This window comes from Nycticebus coucang, chromosome 19, assembly GCF_027406575.1.
Source record: "Nycticebus coucang isolate mNycCou1 chromosome 19, mNycCou1.pri, whole genome shotgun sequence".
Classification (NCBI taxonomy): Eukaryota; Metazoa; Chordata; class Mammalia; order Primates; family Lorisidae; genus Nycticebus; species Nycticebus coucang.
Window position 1 is genome coordinate 1,665,777 of NC_069798.1, and position 25,124 is coordinate 1,690,900.

General features: G+C 40.8%; 1 pseudogene; it reads left to right on the forward strand.

The window, feature by feature from the left end:
* Nucleotides 1-18,277: 18,277 nt before the first annotated feature.
* The window catches only part of LOC128572118 (Na(+)/H(+) exchange regulatory cofactor NHE-RF3-like), a 45,993-nt pseudogene continuing 39,146 nt past the window's right edge, over nt 18,278-25,124 (forward strand).

Consider the following 25,124-nt stretch of genomic DNA (forward strand, 5'->3'; position numbering starts at 1 on the left):
TCTCACTATGTCAGCCTTGGTAGAATGCCATGGTGTCACAGCTCACAGCAGCCTCAGACTCTTGGGCTTAAGCGATTCTCTTGCCTAAGCCTGCCAAGTAGCTGGGACTCCAGGCACCTGCCACAACCCCTGGCTGTTTGTTTGTTATAGTTGTCTTTGTTTAGCAGGCCTGGGCTGGGCCTGAACCCGCCTGCTTCGGTGTACATGGCTGGTGCCCTACTCACTGAGCTATGGGTGCTGAGCCGCAATTATTAATTTTTAACTTCTAGGAAGAACTTCTTTTAACTTTTAAAACAAAAATTTAGATTTTGTTTTGTGAGTTGTTTAAAATCTAAGTATCATGATTTTCACTTCACTTAAAAAGACCAAATCCCCACAAAGCCCCAGACACAAAACATCGATAAATACATATTAAGCAGAAAACTCTGCCATTGAAATCATGGAGTTTGCTTTATAAAGAAAAAGGGCAATCCAAAGAGAATTTGAGTTTACTAATTTTATATTTAGGTTATATGCCTTTTAGAAAAGTTGTAATGCTGTACTGTATTTTTATTTAGGTTATATGCCTTTTAGAAAAGTTGTAATGCTGTACTTTATTGATTCATGACTCTGACTTTTCAATTTGCATCTCTAGTTATTTAAAATATGAATTATGTAGTGATCTGGAGGATTGTATATAAAATTGCTCAAAATCAGTACACACATCATTCCATTTAATTCTTTCACAACATTATTCCACTTGTATTGATGCGGAAACCAAGGCTTATAGAACTGAAGTACAGTCCTGTGCCACATAATGAGGTTGTGGTCGAGGACACTGCGTATACAATGAGAATGGAGCTGAAAAATTCCTAATGAGATCTTAGCAGTCAGAATATCATAGCACCACCTATTGCTCACATGTCTGTGATGCTGGTGTAAACAAACCTACTTCATTGCCAGTCATACAAAAGCATAGTACAAACAATTGTATATGGATCTACTTCTTGATAATGATAATAAAAACTATGCTGTTGATTAATGTGGGTATGCTTTTATTATTATTTTAGAGTGTACTCCTACTTATTAAAGAAGTTAACTGTAAAACAGCCTCTGGCAGGTCCTTCAGGAGAAATTGTGGGAGAAGGCATTTTTGTCACAGGAGATGACAGCTCTGTGGGTCTTGTTGCCCCTCCAGATCACTAGATAATTCACGTACAATCCTCGCAGTGAGACAAGAGGTAGGGATGGAAAACAGTGATATGACGATCCTAACCCTGTGTAGGCCTGTGTGTGTGTGTTAGTGTTTAACAAAGAAAACTTGAAAGTAAAATATATATACAAAATTTTTAAAATAGGAATAAAGCTTATAGAAAAAAATATAAACATAGAAAGTATTTTCGTAGAACTGTACAATGTGTTTGTATTTTAAACGAAATGTTATTACAAGAGAGTCAAAATAAATTAAAATGTTTATAAAGTTTAAAAAGCTATGATAATTCTAGAGTTAATATATTGCTGAAGATTTTTTTTCTTTTTTTGAGACAGGGTCTCACTCTGTCGGCTGGGTTCAAGTACAGTCATGGCATCATAGCTCCCTGCAACCTCAGACTTCTGGGCTCAGGTGACCTTTCTGCCGCCCAAGTAGCTGGGACTACAGGCATGTGCCACCATGACTGGCTTTTTTTTTTTTTTTTAGAGATGAGGTCTTTCTGTGTTGCTAAGGCTGGTCTCAAACTCCTAGCCCAAGCGATCCTCCTGCCCTTGTCTCCCAAAATGCTCCAATTATAAGCATGCAGTACCAACACACTTGGCCAATAAAGAAAAAAAAAGTTATATAAATTTTGTGTGGCCTAAGTGTACAGTGTTTGTAAACCTACAGTAATGTACACTAATGTCCTAGGCAGCCTCCATGTTCACTCCACACTCACTCACTGACTCACCTGGAATGACTTCCAGTCCTGCAATCTCCATTCACGGCAAGTGCACTATGTAAGTGTACTGTTTTTTGTTTTTTATATAGTATTTTTACTGTCCCTTTTCTATGTTTAGGTACATGAATACCCACCATTATGCTACAATTACCTACTGTAGTCATGCTATCCAGGTGTGTAGCCTAGGAGTAATTCAGCAGTAATTCACCTAGGCTAGACCATGTAGCCTAGGTGTGTAATAGGCTAGACCATCTAGGTTTATGTAAGTATACTCTGATGTTTGCACAATGATAAAATGGCCTAATGGTACAGTTCTCAGGTTACCATGTTGTTAAGTGATGCATGACTGTAATTTAGGCCTTACAGTAAGTAGGAGGGCTGGAACCCAGGCCTGGCCAACCCCCAAATCCCATGCTCTTAATTACTGCCCTCTTAGTTCAGGAAGTTCACTAACATTTCAGTTAATTACTCAAATCCTCAATTAACTAGATTTTTCCACCGTGAAAACATTTAACAAGAAAAATAATAGAAAAACAATTTGGAAATGGAATTATTTAGCAAGTAAATTCTGGTGTTAGCCACGAGGACTATAAATTGGCAGGAGATCAGACAGAGAGGCCAGGGAGGGCCAGCCTGGCTCCCTCAGAGGTTGAAGACAATAAAACTTGGACTAAGGTCAGAGTTGAAGACAATATAACCTGGATGAAGGTCAGAGCTCAAGACAATACAACCGGCATGAAGGTTAGAGGTTGAAGACAGTATACCTGGGCTTGCGGAGGTCCACGAAGGGTACAAGGGAACCTCAGAAGGAAGCACTAGTCTAGAAGCACCACGCGTTTGTGACCCAGGAGCTTTCTCAGAGTTCAGCATAAACTGTGGATCAAAAAATCAGAGGAGCAGGCATATCCACCAAGTCATGGAGTGGTCTTCCTAACAGCTCCGGGACCCATCTGAAGCCAGGAGTTGATTTCTTCAGAGAATAAACACATTCAAACAACCCAGCAAATACTACTGAGTGCTGCCCTGTGCAAGGGGCCCATTCAGAAGGTGGGTTCTAAAAAGAAAAATGGAAGAGGACCCCTGAGCCAAGAGCATTCACCCAAAGGGCACAAATAACCTAATGTCTTTGGCAAGTCATGGCAGGGAGCAGGTTTCCAAAAACCTTGCTGACCTGATGCCCAAGTGGGAAGACTAGTGCCTGCCGTTGCCCCCTGCACATCCCACTTCAGCCACACCTGGAAGCTTTCTGTGCCCAGGCACAACGTGGGCCGCTCCTGCGTCCCCTGCACCAAGGATGTCTTTTCTTGCTTGTCTGCCTGCAAAACTCATCACATCCTTCACAACCACCTTGAACGCTGTCTCCTTGAAGGAGGCTCTCTCCACTTCCTCAGCATTCTGCAGTGACTTCCACCCTCCTCCTGCTCACCTTCCATTGTGAGGTTGCCTATTTGTCCCTCCTCTTAGATACTGGAGTCCTCAAGAGCAGGGCACATCTGTTTCTCCCAGAGACTGAATTCTCAAGTGCCTGCAGGAACCACACACTGGGTTAGGTGCTTTATAAATACTATCTGTTTCATAATTTCCCCACATCACAAATGAGGAAAACAAGGCTCAGAGACGTTGATTAACTTGACCAAAGGCACACTGCTACTAAGTGTGTCTGATCCTCTCTGTTAAATGACCCCAACTCCTGTGCAGTGAGCATTCCACAAGTGGTGAAAGACTGAAGGAAGACAGCAGGTAAGAGGCTGGACCTCACTGGAAAGTGGAGTCAAAAGGCAGCTGCTGAATGCAACTCTAGAAAGTGCTCACGGGCAGCAGAAACAGATGTTCCAACTCTTGCTAAAACAGTGCGATCTACCTTTAACCCTGAAGAGCCAGCTGTGTTTTCTCCAAGCCTATTCTTGATTTACAAATGTTCTCTTCTTGTCTTTGCCTCCTTTGTTATAAAGTAGATCCCTTGGTGTGACACAGTGATAGTGGGGTGCTGTCTCACATGAGACCCCAACATGAGCCACCAGATACTTATTTTGGCTGAGACTTTGTGGGCAGAAGAAATGCTAGGCCACCCATTCATTCATTCGCTCACTTATTTCCAAAGTATTCACTAGTGAATACCAGATAGTGTTTTAAAATGCTGAGAATTTAGCAATAAATAAAATAAACCTCTGCTCCTCTTTATCTCTATGTCTATGATGTAAAGGCAGAGGGAGACAGAGGGACTATGCTGTGCCATAGAGTGATAAGAGTGAAGAACACAGCAGGAGGAACTCTGAGGAGCCAGAGCCAGCGCTGCTGTTTATATAGGGTTGTTGGGGGGAGGGGTGGCCTTGGCATCCTTTGTTTCACCCTCAGAATCAAGAATAAGGGCAAGAAGTCTGTGGATGGAAACATTCCCAGAATCCTAAGCCAAAACATGGAAGGTGTTTTCCCATAGACTTATTGGATAGAGAAGAGCATTCAGGTGACATAAGACTCTCCTGGCTCTGTGACCAGCTCTCCTGATCCACGCTCTAACTTAAGTCTGGGAACCTGGCTGAAGAAATTGTGTGTCAGTGGACTAGAGGGGAGAGTATTTTTGTGTTGAAGGAGTATTTTATTGAGAGGACTTATTAGGCAATATAAATTTCATAATCAACTGGCCTAAAAAGATCCACTCCAAGTCAGTGGCTTATCTGCACTTTGGAGAGACCATGCCAGCAGTCTAAAAGATGAGAAGCTACCAGCTGGTTCAGTCAGTAGTAGGACCAGTGGATTCCACAGCCACGCACCATCTCCCCACCTCCTTTGTTATAAAGTAGGTCCCTTGGTCTGACACAATAGTGAGGCACTGTGTCACATGGCCAACCCCAATATGAGCCATTAGATATTTCTTCTGGCTGAGACCCTAAAATAAGTATTCATTCCAATGAAGATGAAACACTACCCCTTCCAGGATGTGAGGGGTGTGTGATATCAGCTTGCTGCCCAGTAGCTAGTTGGTCTCCTTGAGGGATGGAATCACCCTAGGGGCTGGGTGCTCATCTGTGTGGGTGGCTGGCAGACTTTTGGTAATAGCAGCAGCTACTGTATTTTGGCTTGTGTATTGTGTACATTTTTGTCTCAGTTTGTGAGAGAGAAATAATGATGTGCTTCATACATGAGTAGTACTAATTCTAAATCCGTATAAATGTTTTAAAATCTTTTATTTATGAGTAGGAGTTAGAAGCATAACTTTAGAAAACAATAATGATATCCATATGCAAAATATCAGTAATACCCTGGAATACAGTAATTGGTTTAGTTGACGAACTTGCAAAAAAGGCACATTTGGCCAATAAAGAGTGGCGTATTTCTCTTCATGTACTTTAGGAAGGAGCTAACAATCCAGTTGATATTTTTAAGTGAAATTATTGTAAAATCCCTTGGAAAAATGTTGAAATATTTTTTGTACACTTAAAGCCTTAAGCTATGAATTTAAATTAAAAAAAAAAAAGTAAGATTACTTTCCTGAAAATTTGGGCCAAAATTGTGGCTGTGCATTATACATGGAAAAATATAGAGGATGACCGTGGAGCAGGAGGCTATTCTTTTAGATTTGTACATTGTCTCGACCCCTGCTGCTATGGCTTCTGGTTCCTAAGCCCTTTATCCACCAGTGGGAAGCCTTTGAGAGAGGCTGGCTGATGTCAGCAGTTTAAGTCTGCGGTTTGATGTCAGCGGTTTGGTTCCTAGTGTGCCTTCCGTGGTGGGAGCTGTCTGGTGGGTGTTCTCATGCCATAACAAGATCTTTACCCCCTGTGTCCACTCCCACATGCCCATGCATGCGCCCTGAGAATCCCATCCTTCACTTGTAGGTCCCTTACCAACCCACTACATGGTTCATCGCTAGTTTTGGGTGTATGTTCTCACTTTGATTTCCTCTTCTAAAAATACTAACTAGATAATAAGGCATGCCACTCAAATTCTCCGCGTATTGGCAGAATTTCCTACAGTGCGGTCAGGATCAACCAACACTGATGGTGGCTATAACGTGACAGCTGTTCAGTTTGGGCTTTGCCTACATTCTCAGCCAAACCATTTATGTGTATGAACAAAGTTTGATCTCTCTGCTCCTCTGTCAGTGGCTCATAAGAGACTCTCTTCTACCACATGGTGGTAGGCATGAGCCGAGAAGCAGCACCAGGAAATGTGTACTCTGTCCATCTCCTGTGTTTGCAAGATAGTTCTAGTCCTCATTTCTGACAGGGATGGCGAAAGAGCATGTCACTGGCTGAAATCCTGCAACCATGTTAATCTGTTTGGGGAAAGATACACACCTGCATAGAAGCTGCAATTGGGGGTACCGTGTGGCTGAGCTGTGAGAGTCTGCTGGCATCTGTCACAGTCTGCTCGGTTTTTACCAAGAACAGACAGGCGAAGCCAACTAGGACGTAATGGGGACCACCAGCCTGTGATCCTTAGGGTCTGGTCACTGCTCTTCCCTCTGGGATAGGATAATGTTGGTTCACAAGGAGGCTGTTGAGGTGTGTGTGGTGATTTTGGTGGCTTCCCCTTTGCCGTCTCCACTTTTGCTACACTGTAGGCGGTGTGTTCACTAACGTTCATTCTAATTATACACTCATTCTGTATTATTCATTACTCATTCTAATATTCTAATTAGTCAATCTACATTTGGGATCCAGGGAAATAGGCAAGGATGCAGTGGTCCTGTTTTGAATTGGCACTGGGTCAAGAATTCTTTATTACCTGGGTTCATATGCTCAAAGGTCACAGGGGTTACCTGTGATAATGTTTTGAGCCCCTACATTTCAAAGTCAATTCAGATTTTGCGTCTAATGGTCCTAGGAGTGTTTGGGTTATTCTCTTTTCCTCAGTACACAATTACCTAAGTAAAGAACCAGGGGCCCACTTGGGGAAGGGTGAGAATGTCATTACATGTCCTCACCTACCAGGGTGTTCCAGTCATTCTTCTTCCTGGGGACACAACCTCTCCTTCACTAAAAGGGCTCCTGGTAGGAAAACTAGCTGAAGTTTTGAAGCTGGATAAGAAAGACATTGTGACGTTTATTCAGGGGGCTACTCTAAACTTCTTAATCCACACATTGAATAATACTCATGTTGGCTGTCCATCCATGTTGCCCCTAAACACACTGTGTCTGCTGACCATCTCTGTGGTTCTCTGCACTCCAGCCTTGTTTTTATTGTGACACTTGTGCCCACCTGGCTGCTGGCTGGTAGTGCTGACACCTGGCTTCAAGAATGCTTGGCTCTTGTCATCCCCAGAAGTGTCAACTGTAGCAGCATCTCCTGTAATCACCCTGGCCTCCAGCATCTCTGAGCTTCTCAGTGAAACCAGTGTCCCTTTCACCTGCACCTTCTTATCTCTTTGGTAAACAGAGTGTGCTCTGGGCTCTCTCCGGAGTGGTTTGGGGTCTCACATAGAATATCTACTCTAGTATGTCCATCTTGGCAAGCCCCTTCTGAGTTCTTCTGTTCCCTGTTACAGATATTTCTACTTCCTTTAGTGTAAGCCATTGTCATCTAAGCTTCCAAGAATCTTCCTTTCTTGTTCCTTTATGGATGTCTCAATCTTTATTAGAGGAAAGTGCTCTCATTACATTGAACTTTCCCTTTTCTAACTTTATTGTGTACCAGCCTTGGCCCAGCCCCCTTAGTGTCCATCCCACATGAACTCTTACGGCTTCTGCTGGTACAAGTTGTCTACGTTCTGCAGCAACTTCAGAATGTAGTTTACTTCACAACTTCTCAAGTTTAGTGGCTCAGAACAACTATTTTCTTCTATTTTCTTCATATCTTACTTTTTTTTTCTGGGTTAGGAATACAGGCAGACCTTAGCTAGGTGGCTCTTTATCAGGCTAATGGACTAATCTGTAGAGTCTAAGACATAGTCACTGATGTGTCTTGTTCCTGACAGGGATGGCTGCAACACTTCCCAGCATGAAAGTCTCAGGGTAATCAAACTTTTGTGTGGCAGCCCAGGTTTCGTAGAGTATGTTACAAGAGACCCACATAGAAGGTACAAGACTTCTTCTGATTTAGCCTCAGAAATCCTATTCTTCCACATTATATTGATCAAACAAGTCAATAATACTTGCCCAGACCCAGGGAGAAGTGAGTAGACATCATTTTTTAATGGAAAGAGTAGCAAAGAGTTTGCCACTATCTATAATCTGTCATACTTTCCTAGCAGACCAAAGCACACTGACCTGGGTAAGTTACGTTGTGGTTTGACTCTCATTACTAATCCTTTTGGCCAAGATGGCATCCAGGGATAAAGTTTGAGGGTGGTACATGTTGTCTTGCAAGGCAGAGGCCTCTGTATCAATTTTATAAATGAAGGAGCACTGATCAGTAATAGGGTGAGCCACCTCTGCAGAGCCTGAGGGCCCACAGAAATATGAAGATTCAAATTTTGCCCAGATATTCCCATCGTAAATCCCAGAATCCTCGTTCATTTTATTTAGGGCCTTGACTTTGATATATCAGTTGTTCCAGGGTTGAGATTTTTTCTGCTTCCTTTGTAATTAAGTCCTGCATGCAATCTTGTGCCATCCTTATCTTCCTACTGGAACAGATGAAAAACCGTGCAAATTGGTTTGCTGGCCTAGTAATTTCACATTCTATTTTAAACAGGAGGTTAACTTAATGCAGTCTTTATTGTCCTTTAAAAATTGACATATAATAATTGTACATATTCATGGGGAACATAATGATGTTTCAATATATATAATGTACAGTGATGAGATCAGAGCAATTAGCAAATCCATCACCTCAAATATTTATTATTTCTTTGCAGTGGAAATAGTTAATATCCTCCTTCTAGCTATTTGAGACTATGTAATATATTATTGTTATGTATAGTCATTCACTAAAACACATTCTTTTCTTTCTTTCTTTATTTTATTTTATTGAATCATAACTGTATACATTGATATGATCATGGGGCATCATACACTCGCTTCATAGACCATTTGACACATTTTTATCACAATGGTTAACATAGCCTTTCTGGCGTTATCTCAGTTACTGTGCCAAAACATTTACATTCTACATTTACCAAGTTTCGCAAATACCCCTGTAAGATGCACCACAACACATTCTTTTCATCTAGCTGTAATTTTATATTGTTTAATAAATCTCTCCCTGCGCTCCCCTTTCCCCACCCTTCAATCTTTAGTATCCTCTATTCCAATTTTGTATTTTTGTGAGATCAACATTTTTTGACTTTCATATATGAGTGAGAACATGTGGAGTTTATCTTTCTATATTTGGCTTATTTTACTTAACCTAACATCCTGTAGTTCCATCCATGCTGCTGTGAAGGACAGGATTGCATTCTTTTTCATGGATGAAGAGTATTTTATTGTGTATATATACCATATTTTGTTTATATATTCATCTGTTGTTGGATGCCTATTTTGATTCTATATTTTGGCTATTGTGAACGGTGCTGTAATAAACATGGGGGTGCAGATGATTCTTCAGTGTACCAATTTCCTTTCATTTGAATAAATGCCCAGTAGGGGATTACTAAATTATATGGAAGTCCTACTTTTTTGAAGAGTCTCCATATTCGTCTCCATAGTGGCCGTACATTCCCACCAACAGTGTATAAGAAGCTCCCTTTTTCCATATTCCTCACTAGCATATATTATTTTTTTTGTCTTTTTGATGATAGCTCTCCTGACTGGAGTGAGATAATACCTCATTTTGGCCTTGATTTGCATTTCCCTGATGATTTGAGATTTTGAACAATTTTCATATACCTATTGGAAATTTTTATGTCTTCTTTTGAAGAAGTGTCTGTTTAGATCATTTGCCTGTTTTTATATCAATTTTTTTTCTGTTGAGATGTTTGAGTTTCTTGTATATTCTCGATATTAATCCCCTGTCAGATGAATAGTTTGCAAATGTTTTCTCTTATTTTATAGGCTTTCATTTTATTCTATTGGTTGTTTCCCTGTGCAGAAGCTTTTTAGTTTGATGAACCTCATTTACTTATTTTTGCTTTTGTTGCCTGTGCTTTTAAAGTTTTATTCATATAATTCTTCCCCAGATCTATGTCCTGAAATAGTTCCCTGAGTTTTCTTCTAGAATTTTATAGTTTTGGGCCTTATATTTAGGTCTTTCATCCATTTTGAGTTGCTTTGTATATAGGGTGATGAATGGGGATCTAGTTTCATTCTTCTGCATAAGTATATCCAATTTTCCCATCACCATTTTTTTTTTGCAGTTTTTGGCCGGGGATGGATTTGAACCCGCCACCTCCAGCATATGGGGCCAGTGCCCTACTCTGTTGAGCCACAGGCACCACCCCCCATCACCATTTATTAAAAAGCTGTTTTTACCCCCATGAGTATTCTTAGTTTCTTTGTCAGAAATCACCAAGATTTTGCTGTAGAGATGTGGATTAATTCCTGGGTTCTCTGTTCTGTTTCACTGGTGTATGTGTCTACTTTTGTGACAGTACCATGCTGTTTTTGTTATTTCCACTTTATAGTATATTTTGAAATCTGGTAGTGTGATGCTTTCAGTTTTGTTCTTTTGCTCAGGATGGCTTTGGCTATTTGGAATCTTTTGTTGTTTTATACAAATTAAAAATTATTTCTGTGTCTATGAAGAATGTTATTGGTATTTTGATAAAAATTTCATTAAACTTGTAAATTGCTATAGGCAATATTAATTTTTCTGATCTATGAGCACAGGCTGTCTTTCCATTTGTTTGTATCTTCTTTAGTTTCTTTTATCAGTGTTTTGTAATTAATCTTACAGAAGTCTTTAGGTATTTTATGTAATATATATATTAAATGGTATTGCTTTATTGATTTCTTTTTCAACTAGCTCATTGTGTATATATAGAAACACTACTGACTTTGTCTGTTGGTTGTGTATACTCCTGCTTTACTGAATTTGTTTACCAGGTCTAAGAGTTACTGTCAAGTAACTCTTAGTATAAGCTTTTCTACACATAAGATCATGCCATCTGCAAACAGGGGCAATTTAACTTCCTCCATTCCAATTTTTGGCGTCTCTTGTCTTACAGGTCTGGCTGGGACTTCAAGTCCTATGTTGAATGAGAGTGGTGAGAGTGGGTATCCTTGTCTTATTCCAGTTCTTAGAGGAATTTAGCATGACGTTACCTATGCGTTTGCTATATATGGCTTTTATTGTGTTGAGATACTTTCCTTCTATATCTAATTTATTGAGAGTTTTTTCTTTTATTATAAAGGAATATTGAATCTGGACACAGTGGCTCATGCCTCTTATCTTAGCACTCTGGAAGCCAAGGTAGGTGGATTTCTTGAGCTCAGGAGTTCAAGACCACCTTGAGCAAGAGCAAGACTCCGTCTCTACTAATAATAGAAGCTAAGGACCCAATAATCAAATCAAAAGACAACCTTCAGAATGGGAAAAGATATTTGCATGTTACAATTCCGACACAGGTTTGATAACTAGAATCTACAGAGAACTCAAATTTATCAACAGAAAAAGCAAACGTTCCTTCTATCATTGGGCAAGAGACATGAACAGAACCTTCTCTGAAGAAGACAGGTGAATGGCCAAAAAACACATAAAAAAATGTTTGTTATCCCTAATCATGAGAGAAATGCAAATCAAAACCACCCTGAGATATCATCTAGCCCTAGTGAGAATAGCCCACATCTCAAAATCTCAAAGTGACAAATGGTGTGGATGTGGAAAGAAAGGAGCACTTTTACACTGTTGGTGGGATAGCCTTTATGGATAGAAGTATGGAGAATCATCAAAGTTTCAATAGATCCCATAATTGCATTCTAGGAATCCACTCAGAAGAAAATAAATCATTTTATTACAAAGACATTTGCACTAGAATGTTTATTGCAGATCAATTCAAAATTGCCAAGATGTGGAAGCAACCCAAGTGTCCATCAACCCATGAATGGATCAATAAATTGTGGTATATTGTGGTATACCATGGAATACTATTCAGCTACATAAAAGGTGATGACTTGACATCTTTTGTATTTACCTGGATGGAGCTGAAACACATTCTTCTTTGTAAAGTATCAGAAGAATGGAAATATAAGTATCCAATGTACTCAATACTAACATGAATCTAATAGAAAAACAACAACATGCCCATACAAGAGACTAACAAAAGTATATTCAAGTGGGGGGAGAGGCTAGAAGGGAAAGGGGAGAGGAGAGGAGGGAGGGGAATTGGTAGGCTCTCACTTGATGGACATGTTGTGAGGGTATACAGCACACTCCCAAGACAAAGGGCTTAACTGCTTCAACTACAACTTGAAATTTATCTTAGAAACGCAAACAACGTAACCTAATCATTTGTACTTTCATGTCAGTCTGAATTTAAAAAAAAAATTAGAAAAAAATTAGCTGTTCATTGTGTTGGGAGCCTGTAGTCTCAGCTACTTAGAGGCTGACAGAGAGGATCCCCTAACCCCAAGAGTTTGAGTTGCTGTGAGCTATGATGATACCACAGCACTCTACCTAGGGCAACAGAGTGAGACTCAATTAAGAAAAAAGAGAAAAGGATGTTGAATTTGATAAAATGCTTTTTTTCATCTATTGAGAGGATCATAAGATTTTTGCCCTTCATTCTATTGATGTGATGTATCATGTTTATTGATTTGCATATGTTGAACCATACTTGTATTCATGAGATAAATTCCATTTGATCATGAAATTTCTTTGTATATCTTTTTTTTTATTTTGGGTATTTTTTTTGCTTTTATTAAATCATAACTGCATACATGGATGCATTTATGGGGTTCAGTGTACCGATTTGATTTACAATGTGAAATGCTTACATTGGACTGATTAACACGTCCATCACAATTATACTCTTTTCTTAATAGTTTTGAAATGTATCATTACATCATGCACATTGGGTGAAGTCCCCTCAAATACCCCCCATCTCATCCTCCCCCCTTCCCACTCCCCTCTTTCCTCTTCCCTTCTACTTTCTGGACTATAATTATGTTTTACAATTATTATACCATTACATTATGTATGAATGTGTAGGTGATTATATATTGATTTCATAGTAGTATTGAGTTCATTGGATACTTTTTTTCCATTCTTGAGATACTTTACTAAGAAAAATATGTTCCAGCTCTGTCCAGGTAAATATAAAAGATGTGAAGTCTCCATCTTTTTATGGCTGCATAGTATTCCATGGTGTACATATACCACAGTTTGTTAGTCCATTCATGGGTCGATGGGCACTTGGGCTATTTCCATGTCTTGGCTAACATGAGTTGGGCTGCAATAAACATTCTGGTGCGAATGTCTTTGTTGTAAAATAATTTTTGATCATCTGGGTATATACCCAGTAGAGGCATTGCAGGATCAAATGGTAGGTCTACTTTTAATTCCTCCAAACTTCTTTCCAAAAAGGTTGTATTAGCTTGTATTCCCATCAGCAGTGTAGAAGTGTTCCCTTCTCTCCACATCCATGCTAAAATCTGTAGTTTTGTGATTTTGTAATGTGGACTAATCTTACTGGAGTTAGATGTGTGTGTGTGTGTGTGTTTTGTGGAGCTGGGTTTGAACCCACTGCCTCTGGCATATGGGGCCAGCACCCTACTCCTTTGAGCCACAGGTGCTGCCCTTAGATGTGGTTTTGATTTGCAAAGCCTCTGCTCATGGGCTCTGTTGGAGTCAGGGGAGCACATCCTTGCTCTCAGGTCTCAGTCCACACCCGGCAAGACTCTTCTTGCTGGCTAGTTGGAGCTGGGGACCACCCTGCCCACCAAACTCAGTACACGCTGGGCAACCACTCTCCTGTTGTGGGCGCCATCAGAGCCAGGGGTTCTGCACCCCCTCCCACCAGACACAGCCGGAGGGTAGAAACCACCACTGGCAGGGCAAAGTCATAACCAGGGGACTGCTCCTCCTCCTGCTGAGTGTCCCTTTCTTCCCACACCCTCTTTCTTCCCCACTAGGCACAGATTCCTTCCTGAAGTTCGGCAGTCCACGCTATGGCCAGATCTCTCAGGAAAAGACCAAACACTGCACTCTGCAGGGGGCAGAACTTCAGACCGCCATGAGAGGTGGGAAGGGTGGATGGGGAGTTTGGAATTGTGGGGGAAAATATTTGTTTAATTTTATATGTGGTGGGGTAGTGTGTAGGTTCATAAATGGGACCTCCCTGGAGAAAGACACCCAGTGTTTTGCAGCTCTCTCCAGTGAGGTAAAATGAGAGGTCTTTCATTTGCAGAGAGCCTGCTATGGGCCTTCTGCTTGGGGGAGGGGTCTCCCATCCTCTAATTGATAGGCTTTGTACCTGTCATTTGTTTTCTTGAATGCTCTTCCTTGGAGTCACAGCTTGCCAAACTTCTTTCTTGTCTCAGATCCCCACCCTTGGCTTCATAGCATCTGATTCTGTCCAGTTTTTCTCCCTCTGGTCAAGAGCCTCTGCTGAGGGTTGCTACTAGTCAGCTATCTTCCTCAGAATCCTTTTGTTTTGTATTTTGAGACAGAGTCTCACTCTGTCGCCCTAAGTAGAGTGCTGTGATGTCTGAAAGTTCTTTGTATATCTTCCTGATGTGTTACTGGATTTGGTTTGCTGGTGTTTTCTTGATAATTTTGTGTCTTTACTCATCAGATATATTGGCCTGATTTTTTTTTTTGTTATTGTATCCTTGGTTGGTTTTCTATCAGGGTTATGTTGACTTTGTTGAATGAGTTAAGAATTATCTCTACTTAATTTTTTGAATTACTTTGAGAAAAGTTTGTATTAATCCTTTAAAGGTTCAGTAGAATTCAGTGGTGATACCATCTAGTCCTGAATTTTTCAGGGAGAATTTTTTTACTTATTCAATGTTATTACTTGTTATTGGTCCATTCAGGTTTTTGATTTCTTTTTTGATTCAATATTTGTATGTATGCAGGCATTTATCCATTTGTTCTAGATTTTCAAATGTATTGGTACGTAGTTGTTCATATAATGATCCTTTGTATTATCTATTGCATGTCTCCTTTTTTGTCTCTGATTTTATTTATTTGGGTATTCTCTCCTTTTTTCTTAGTTTGACTACTGGTTTGTTTGTTTATCTTTTCAATAAACCAAGTTTTTGTTTCCTTGATCTTTCATATTTTTTGGTCTCAGTTTGATTTTTCTTCTGCTCTTAATTTATTGTTTATTTTTTTCTATTAATTTGGGGTTTAGAGTCTTCTTTTGTAATTCTTTGAGATGAAATGTTGTTCATTTGAAATCTTTGTAATTTTTTGATGAAGGTATTATTGCTATTATTGCTATAAATTTGTTTCCTTTTGTTGTGTCTCATTGGTTTTGTATATTTTTCTATTTTAATTTGCTTTCAAGAATTGTTAAACTTTATGCTTAGTTTTTTCTTCACCCATTAATACTTCGGGAACATGTTGTTTAACTTTCATATATTTGTATAGTTTTGAATGTTTCTCTTGTTATTTATTTCTAATCTTATTCCATTAGGCAAATCAAGACACTTGATATGATCTTGATTTTGTAAAATTTTTGAGACTTGTTTTGTGGTCTTAACATGTGGTCATTCCTGGAGAACATTCCATGTGCTGATGAAAAGAATGTGTATCTGCAGCTGTGAAGTGAAATATTCTGTAAATGTCTGTTAGGTCTATGATGCAGTTTTATGTTTCTTTGTTGATTTTCTGTCTACATGATCTGTTTAATGTGGAGAGATATTGAATCTCCCCCCATTATTGTATCAGGTCCACATCCCCCTTTAGATCTAATAATATTTGCATTATATATTTGGGTGCTCCAGTGTTGGATACAGAATTATTTTTATTTGTTATATTCTCTTGATGAATTTCCCTTTCTTGTTATAAAATGTCTTTCTTTGTCTCATTTTACAACTTTTGACTTGAAGTCCGTTTTGTCTTATTTAAGTATAGCTACTTCTGCTTATTTTGGGTTTCCATTTACGTGGCATATCTCTTTCCATCCCTTCACTGTCAGTCTATGTTTGTCTTTGCAGGTGAGGAGAATTTCTTATAGTCAGCACAGAGTTGGATGTTGCTTCTTTCTTATCCATTTAGCCAGTATATGCCTTTTAAATGAGGGATTTACAGCCACAGTTATTGTTAATAGGTGAGGACTTCTGTCATTTAACTGATTGTTTACAGGTTGTTCTCTGTACCCTTTCTCCTTACTTCCTCTCTTATTGCTTATTTTTGTGTTTGGTGATTTTCTATAGTAATAAGATTTGATTCTTCTCTCTTCTTTGTGTATTGGCGCCACCAATGAGTTTTATAGTTTTATGGTTCCATGGTTACTGTCTTTTCACTTCCTGATGAAAGACTACTTTGAGAATTTCTTGTAAGGCCAGTCTAATAATGGGGGATGAATTCCCTTAGTTTTTGCTTGTCTGTGAAATATCTTATTTCTTGTTCAACTGAAGGATGGATTTGCTGGGTATAATATTCTTGGATGGCATTTTTTTTTCCTTCAGTACTTTGAATTTCTGTTCCCATTCTCTCTTGTCCTGTAAGGTTTCTGCTGTTAGTCTAATGGAGATTCTCTTATATGTAATTTAACACTTTTACTGTTTTAGAATTCTGCCTTTGTCTTAGGATTTTGACAGTTTGACTGTAATGTGCCTCAGAGAGAACTTTTTTGGTTTGAATTTTTTGGGCTCTGAGCTTCTTGGGTCTGGATGTCCAGGCTAGTGATGTTTGCTAGGCTGAATTTGTGGTAGTAGTGTGGTAGCTTTACCAAGGGACGGCTTGCTGGGCTATTTCTCAGGTCAGGGGCACAGGTGTGCACATGGCGGGTTGTCCAACTTGATGGCTGACTGGAGTTGGGGCCATGGTGCTGTTGTTACTTTGGCTGGGGGCATGGGGATGCAGTTGCTAAGCTGGCCTATAGGGCTGTTTCTCAGGTCTGAAATATAGGCACATAACTGCTCTGCTGGCTTAGTGGTATGTCTGCAACCCATGGGGCTGTTTCTCCTTTCCTGGATCTGGATGCAGGGATTTGGGGCAGGACAGAGGCATGTCTTTGGGGGTGTGGGACTGAGCACCTTGGTGCTGTTTCTCAGGCCCCAGGTGTGGGTACATAGTTGCTCTACCTGCTTGGGGACATGCCAGCTGCTCAATGGCTCTGGGGACTCTCTTGCTTAGGGGAGGGTGCAGTAGTTTTGCTGGATAAACAGGGGATTCACCCTGGGTGTGACTGCCAGACTATTCCTCTAGCTGAAAGTAGAGGTGGTAGGGATGGTGTCCCTGCTCTGGTAGGGCCAGAATCACAGCCAATCCTGGGCCTGGGCTCCACACAGCTGGGTTGTGGTATTCAGCCTCCTTTGTAGGTTTTGTGGAATGCAGATGGAGCTCCAATGCTGGCCAGGTGCAGTAACCAATACCCCGTAGACGAGGGCATGCTACAGAGGTGGCTGGAGTTTTAAGATGGTGTTGCTTGGTTCGTGGGATGTGGGGAGTGCACACTTTGTACTCCTAATCTAATGCAGTGCAATTGTGTGAATTCTCAGTAGTTCTCTTAACTGGGCTTGGGGCTTGTGAGGACTGTGGGATCCTCCTGCAGTTAGGACTTTAGGTGATTGTGATGACAATGAGGACTGATGGGGATCTTCTGCTTACCTTTTAGCCACAAGGGGAAGTTCCCTTTGTCTCCAGGCTGATCTGACCTGGGAGGGGGAGATGGGGCTGCAGAGGACTGTGTCTGCACCCTGAGCTCCTGGGATTCCCGTCACCACAGGTGCTTCTCCATTCCCCTGCTGCACTCTACCATACTCTTTTTAACACTGTGGTCAAATCTTAGTGTTTATTCATTGCCTTGGTCCTTTCTTGTGGGGAAGACGAGTGCCAGGTACTTCTAATCAGCCATCTTGCTGAAGTCACCCTCCTCTAAATTCCTTTATTTTATTTCTACAATGCACTATGGGCTTCCAGAAAAGAGTCTCATTCCAGAGACTCGTGATTGCCATTTCACTAGACTCTCTTGAATGCATGCAATGTAGCATTCAGTGCTGTACTCTCTTCACGATGACCCCAGCCAAGTTCATCACAGTGAGACCTTCAGCAATTGCTGGGCTACAACCTGCTGAGGGCCTCACTGATGCCAGGAGACAGCCTCAGTGCTGACCAGAGGTATGACTGTTCTTAGGACTACTTCCAGTACCCAATGTCTCCATTTGAGTTCTCCTGGGAAAGGACTTTGAGGAAGATGTTTGTATGCAGAGCTTGTGGTGGTGGTGGTGGGGTGTTAGTGCTCTCCAGAGAGATGCTTTTTTAAAAATTTCATATTATTATGTGGGTAAGCGAGTTTAGGCAGAGGGAGATGTTCAACTGTCCTCAGCTCCTTCAGGGAGCTCTGGAGCTGCCATAGCCCAGATTGAGTCATGGGTCTGGGTCTCTGTGCTCCTGTGCTATCCAGCCCCTGTGACTTATGCCCCTCTCCTCGGCAAGGACACATACCTGTGGACAAGGAAAATTCCTTTGGCCAAGAGCAACTCCTGGGGAGGACCAGGTGGGACTCACCAACAGCCAACATCCTGGAGGAGAAAAGGTGCTTTGGCTCTTAAGGGGAAGCTTGTTGGTGTCCAGTAGAATAAACTGCACACCCCCTGATTGGGTGATGACACCCTGGACAGAGAAGCAGGAGAAGTCAGCTGGAACTAAGCATAGGCTGTGGATTGGGAGGTCTGAGATCCCAGCTCTGCAGCAGGCTTGTTACCAGCAGCAGCAGCCAGAGAAGGGCAATAACAGCATAATGCACACAGTAAGTGTAGAGTAGGTTAGAAAATAATGGCAGATCCTCCTGTTTCTAACATAGGATCTTTTTACAGTAATCTGTACGTTATCTGGCACCCATGAGGATTAGTAGATTCCTGATAAATGTAGTTTATGGTTGCTTGAGAGTTACTATTAAAAATAGGCCTAACTCAAGGGTACATGTGAAATTAGTATACTAAGTGTACAATATAAATGTCTTCACACAATAACTAAGAAAATGCCGTGAAGGCTATGTTGACCAGTTTGATGAAAATGTTTCAAATTGTATATAAAACCAGCACATTGTACTCCATGTTGCATTAATGAACACAGCTGTGATTTAATAATAAAAAGGCCTGATTCTATACCCAATACTATGCAGTGTACCACACCATACCATAAATTCTGTACTGACTTGATGCTAATATTGAAATACAGTACTTAAAAGCAAATTAAGACAAAGACAAACTTCACTTGCTTTGTAAATGCAGTGTACATTTTTAGTTAAATGTTAGTCAACATACTTTTCAGCTTAACTGCCATATGTTTTTAACTTTAGGTAACACACATTAACACTCAGGAGCCTCGGGAGTGATGCAGAAAACTTCAGCTTAACAAAGGTACCAACTTTAAAATCTGATATTTTTTGGCCAGGTCATGTGCCAGTTCTTTGAGAGAGCTGCTTGTTTGAGTTCTAGATAACAGGGAATTTACTGTATTTCCTGGAAACTGTAGCATTTGGCTAAAATCCTTTCCCCCTATTTTATCTCCTTTTCTCTCCTATCCTTTGGAATTTTAGGGTGCATATTGCATACAGTTTAAGAAACATTTTATAATGGTTGAAAACAATCATTGTTTTTAAAGAGAAAAAATGTATTGCTACAAGATGTTTTTAAAAATTGTGTATATCAAATAAAAATAAAAACTATATAGAGTTTAAACAGGTTTTAACTTGAAATAAATCACAGTAAGCAGTGAATACAGGAATCTGAATGAGAGGCCTAAAATTATTTTCACAGCGAAAATTAAATTTACCTTTATAAAAAGAAAAAAAATCATTTTTAGGGCTATTTTGTGGTAGTTTCAGAACTGTATGGAAGGAAATAAGGTATTTACCAAAATGAGACGCATTTTTTATTGCTGAAAACAAATTCTATTGCTATCAAGATTTGAGGCAATTTGAGCTCCTTTGAAATTTGGTTTTATTTCCACAGATACTTTAATGCATCTGCAAATTAAGTGTCATTTAAAGGTATTCTGTCGCCAATGGCCAGATTACCTGTCCATGGGGGTATGGGGAATGGGGAAAGGTCTGTATTAATGGGGAATGGGGAAAGGGGAAAGGTCTGTATTAATGTGGTGTTTTTTCAAGTTCTTGTCTGTGGAGTGGTTCCTTTATCAATATCCTTACTTACAAATTTTCAGCAATATTGTGTGTACATTTTTTACTAGCTGAGTTTTTGGGGAGAGGGAAAGATAGCTTACATATACTCTATGGGATGTATACCCCACCATTAAGGCAGTGGTGAGGACTTCCTTGGTGTCATAAACAGACACTAGAGGGCGCATCAGCCAGCAGAGGATGGCCCGGTCGGCCGGAGGCCCCACCTGCGCAGGGGCTTAAGTCGTGCAAAGATGGTTTTGAAAAAACTTTGGGTTTTCCCATGTTTATTCACATGGTATATTCTAAGGTATTAATAATTAATTTGTAACAGTACCCTACTTTTCATCTGATGTTTTATATTGATACTCACCATGTTTAAGATTGTGAATCAGTAAATATTAATTGGGAGAATAAAACCAAATTGTATCTACATACTCACTTGGCTTTTGGACATTACAGTTCTGAATTTTCCACGTTTGGATTTTATAAAATCTGTTTTGAGTCAGTGTGGTTTAGTGGAATGCCTACAGGATGTGCTGTCCAGAACACCTTCTCCGGCCACTTAGCGGTATATGACCTTGGGGAAATTAAATGAGGTTCTCTTCAATATTTTTTGGATCTGTTTTCTCTTTTACCTTTCTACTGTCACTCCTTGGTTCAGGCTCTCATATAATTTCCTTTTTCTTGATTTTTCCTCTACTATCCTCTGCACTGTTGTTAGAGTGACCTGCCTAACACACCAATAATTTAAGGTCATCATCTTAGTTAAAATGTTGTAGGGCTCCCTGACCTGCAGAGGACATGCAAACACTTGCAAACACTAGGAGTCTCCTCTGCTCTCCCATATCCCACTATGCTCTCTCTCATCTTTGGATTTGGCATGAGGTGTTCCTTCCTGTCAATGCCTTTCCTTTTTCCTCACACCCAAAGATCCTCACCTACCCGATCATCTTCTGTGGTGTCCCATAACTCCTTCCTCAGTGCCACAACTCCTGTAGGATAGCACTTGTCCCACATATTATCACCACATGCTTCCACATCTATGATCTCAAGTGGACTCAGCACTCGGAAGACAGGGGCAGGCTTCCTCAGCTGAGAATCCCAAAACCCAGTTGAGATCTGAACACACAGAAGGCCCTGAAGTCTGCTGAGTGAATGATTGCTAGACTCAATTCAGTCTAGCAATCATTTCAAGATCCATGAAAAAGGTGATTCATTTCTCTTTCAGGAAAAGTATTACAATTTTCTGCTCATGAATAACAAAGAAGTTTTTTATAAAACCTATATCCAATGAAATTAAATATAAGACAGAAGATGAATAGATTTTTATAGTATAGTATGTTTATAGCTTTGATTCTAAGGGCAACAATTGAAAAGAGTTTTTAACATCTGAAAATATAAATTAAGTGTTCCTATTCAGTGAACTAGTTTAAGATTAGCTTCAGTTCAAGAAAAGTATATTAACTGTGATAATTTTAAATACTAAACATACCTCTTTCATAATGACAATAACAATACCCAAACTTTATAAATCCTAATCTCTCTTTGCTCCAATGAAAGTTAAATTTTGGTAGGCAATCCCGTGTTCGTCTTTTTTAAGCACTGGGGAAAGATGCTGCTAGGCCCCGAGTTGCTGGTCTGCAAATTCACTTAAGAGCCTTTGGAAAAACTGAGCTCTTTTTGTGAGAGTTATGGCCACCTCTCTTTTAGGCATGGTGGTTTTGATCAATGATGAATTAAGGGATGTGTATCTTGCTCCAGAGAAAAATGTAGCCAGTTCCTAGTGTGCCCTCCATGCACAGTTGGAGTATATGCACATAATACCAAAAAAATTGGGAGTTGGAGTATCAGTGCTAGGCCAAGTGTAGAACAGCATGTGGAGGAGCCTCTTTCTGGCCTCTGTGTTCTTTCCCTGAGGAGGCCAAGCTCTCTAGTTCTGGGGAAAGTTCTTCTTTGGGCCAGACAAACTTAGTGCCCCAGGCCAAGCCCAAAGGTTGGGGCAGGGCTAATGAAAGACTCGTTCTCTGTGACAGCCAGAGCAGCGGTTTCCTCTCCTCCAAAATTTTCAGTTAAAATTCTTGTTTCTCTCTGGCCTCCTTCCCCAGGTACAGCCGTAATTACCCATCCATAGCTTTGCCCCTGTTGTTGACCTCATGGATGGATGAAGGGGGCTCATTTCTTTCGGCTTTTGCAGAAGCTTGGCCTCCTTTTGTTCCCAGAAGGGGGAGAGCCTCCTCCATCCTGTGAAATGTGAGTAGTTTTGACAGGTGGGGGGTGGGATTTGATTAGGTAGGCACCTCCCGTTTTGCTCTTAGCTTCTAAACCAAAGTTGGGTAATCTTTTGTAAAGTGCCAGGCAGTAAATGTCTTAGCTTTGGCAAGCCATATGGTTTATGCCACAGTATTTCAAGTCTGTCATTGTAATATGAAAGCAACACCAGATGATATGCAAACAAAGGATAGTGTCTGCATTCCACTAAAACTTTATTTATAAAAGTAGGTGGTGGACCTTTGGGCTATAGTTTGCTGATTGCACTCTAAACCACCCCAGAGGGGAATTAGTGCCACAGAAAATGGCCAATAAAGCAACCTTGTAACAATAAGGACAGGGAACCAGGAATAAAAGGCACAGACATCTGTTTAATTCTCTTAAATCTTTATCTGGCTCTTTTTACCCCAAGAGTGTCTGATGTTCTAATAGATTGCAGGAGGCTGGATGAGATGTCTTATGCAGACATCCCTCTCCCCAGGGCAGGAGAGCAAAGCCACCATCTGGGACGGATTAGAGCCTACTCATGTACATTTGTAGATGTAGATGCGAAGGTTTTATCTATTGCAGTGGGCCTGTGGGAAGTGGGCTTCTTCCTACAGCGGGCTATTTTCCCCATAGAATATTTGCAAGAGAGACATTTTCCCCTCTCCCTCCTTGCATTGCGATGTATGTTGAGTGGAAAATTCTCTAACTAACACTTAATCAAGCGGCCCAACTGCCCACTTTTCCTCTCAGCTGGCCTCCAGCTTTGAAGATAATCATTGGCACCCAGCCTGGCAGTCCAGGGTCCAGGCCTGGGTGGGAGAATTCTCCTGTAAAGCTCCTACTATACCCTGGAAGTCCTGGGATGTCCACTACCTAAATTGCCAATATCACCCTATTACATACTAAATGATTTTATTTGGATGTTGTAATTAAGACAGCCGGCCAAATATTGTAAGCAAATTAAGTTTTGCCTTCTCAAATGTTCCCATGTGGTCACATGGTAGGATTCTGGTTGCAGAGTCTTTGCTGAGCACAGCACGTTCTAGTGAAGTCAGCCTTGGCTGAAACCTGAGTGCGAGGCAGCCACTGAGGCATTTTAGCATTTTCTGCAGAATTGACAAGACAGAGCTATACTTGGTGGTCTGTTGAATCGCTTCACATTTTGCTGTTAAATGAGTCCTTCTGGGATCATTCAGATGTTGGAGGGTTGTGTCTAAGAATGATGATAGCAGCTTAAAATCCTGAACAATAGCTTATATGTACGTGTATTTTCTTCCAAGAAGTCAAATTTGCCCTATAGATGGTATTTCAGTAATCTCCATTTTTCTTTAAAATTTTAAGTAATGTGGCCTGTAAAGCCTAAAAGGCAGGAAACAACAATTTATTTTGCTAATAATTTCAATATTATTGTTTCCCTTTTGCTGAGAGATCCTTTCTTTTTTGATAAATAGTTTCTCTGAGCAACTAATAGTGTCAGATCATGGGGATTTCTTATTATATGAAAACAATACACTTTGGCTCTGTTTACTTCTTCCGCTCATTTAACCCCTACTTTTTTTTTTTCTATTGCTGCAATTTTCATCACTTTAAAGAAAAGACTCATATCTAGGTCTTCTAGTTGATTTATTGATCTTCAGCATTTCCTATGCAATGGAAGAGGGGCATCGACAGTCTATTGCTTCCAGGCTAGTCTCCCTTGCCCAGTTCTCTTTTCTCTCTCCCTTCTTCCCTTTCTCTCTCAAAGAGTTCAAAGATGCAGACATTAAAACATAAATCTCCACCCTCTCACCCCAGATCCCCAGGATCCCTCTTCCGAGGTAGCCACAGTGAATAGTTTGCATGGAGATATTCTGACCCAGGCCTAGGCTGCCGTCAGAAAACAGTGTGTGGTATATTGTCTTCAATGCTCTGTCCTTTGAGCTTCCACTCAACCCTGTGTCCTGAAGATTGTTCCATGTCACCACAGGTAGGTCTATGTCAAGTAGGGCAAACTTTTTCTTGGCCTGTGGGTGGTTTCCAGAGTCCCCTATCCTCACCTCTGTCTTTTCTCCCTAAACATTAATGATCTTCCAAGTGCTCAGTGTTCTGGAGTGTGTTGGGCTGACTTTCTTTTGTCCTTCAAGGGTTTGTGTTCATTCCTATTCTGATGTCTGGGCCATGTGTCCCCTTCCCCATTTGACTCTCTTCGTCTAGCACCAGCACCAGGGCTGACTTCATGCCCTGTCCCTTTCATAAAATCTTTCAAGGCTGTACGAGGCAGGTAGCATTCTGCCCTCAGGGCCACAGAGTCCACTCTAAATTAACACTTAATAATTTTTCCTTTGCTTTCTCTTGTTTCCCCTGGCCAGAGCCTGCTATACTTGATGAAGGCAGGGACTTCAACCATCTTTTTTTCCCTACAAGGTGCCTAGCACAGCACCAAGGACTAATTTCATTTGATTCTTCCTCAAAGTGTGACCATGCACATCAGCTTGACCTTGTAGATTGTGAGTGCTTTTAGGGAAGTGGCTCTTTCCTGTTTTTCAGATTGCTCACACCCCCCAATTCCCATCAGAGAGCTCAGGCCTTGTCCTCCAGGCCATGTGCTCTGTTTGGCACACTCTGCTATCTCTCCCTGGCATGGACTTCATCCCCACTGCCCACCCCATGCTGCCCACCATGTACTAAGACTCTGTCTGATTTTTATCATGAAGTGTGGCTCCTCCCGTCTCTTCCTGTTCAGGAGACAGAAGCGTCTATTTGATTAGGGCTGATCTCACTGGTTAAATGTTCGCTGCTTCCTCCCTAATGGGGGACCCATGTTGTTGGGTAACTGCTGCAGAACAAAGCAATCC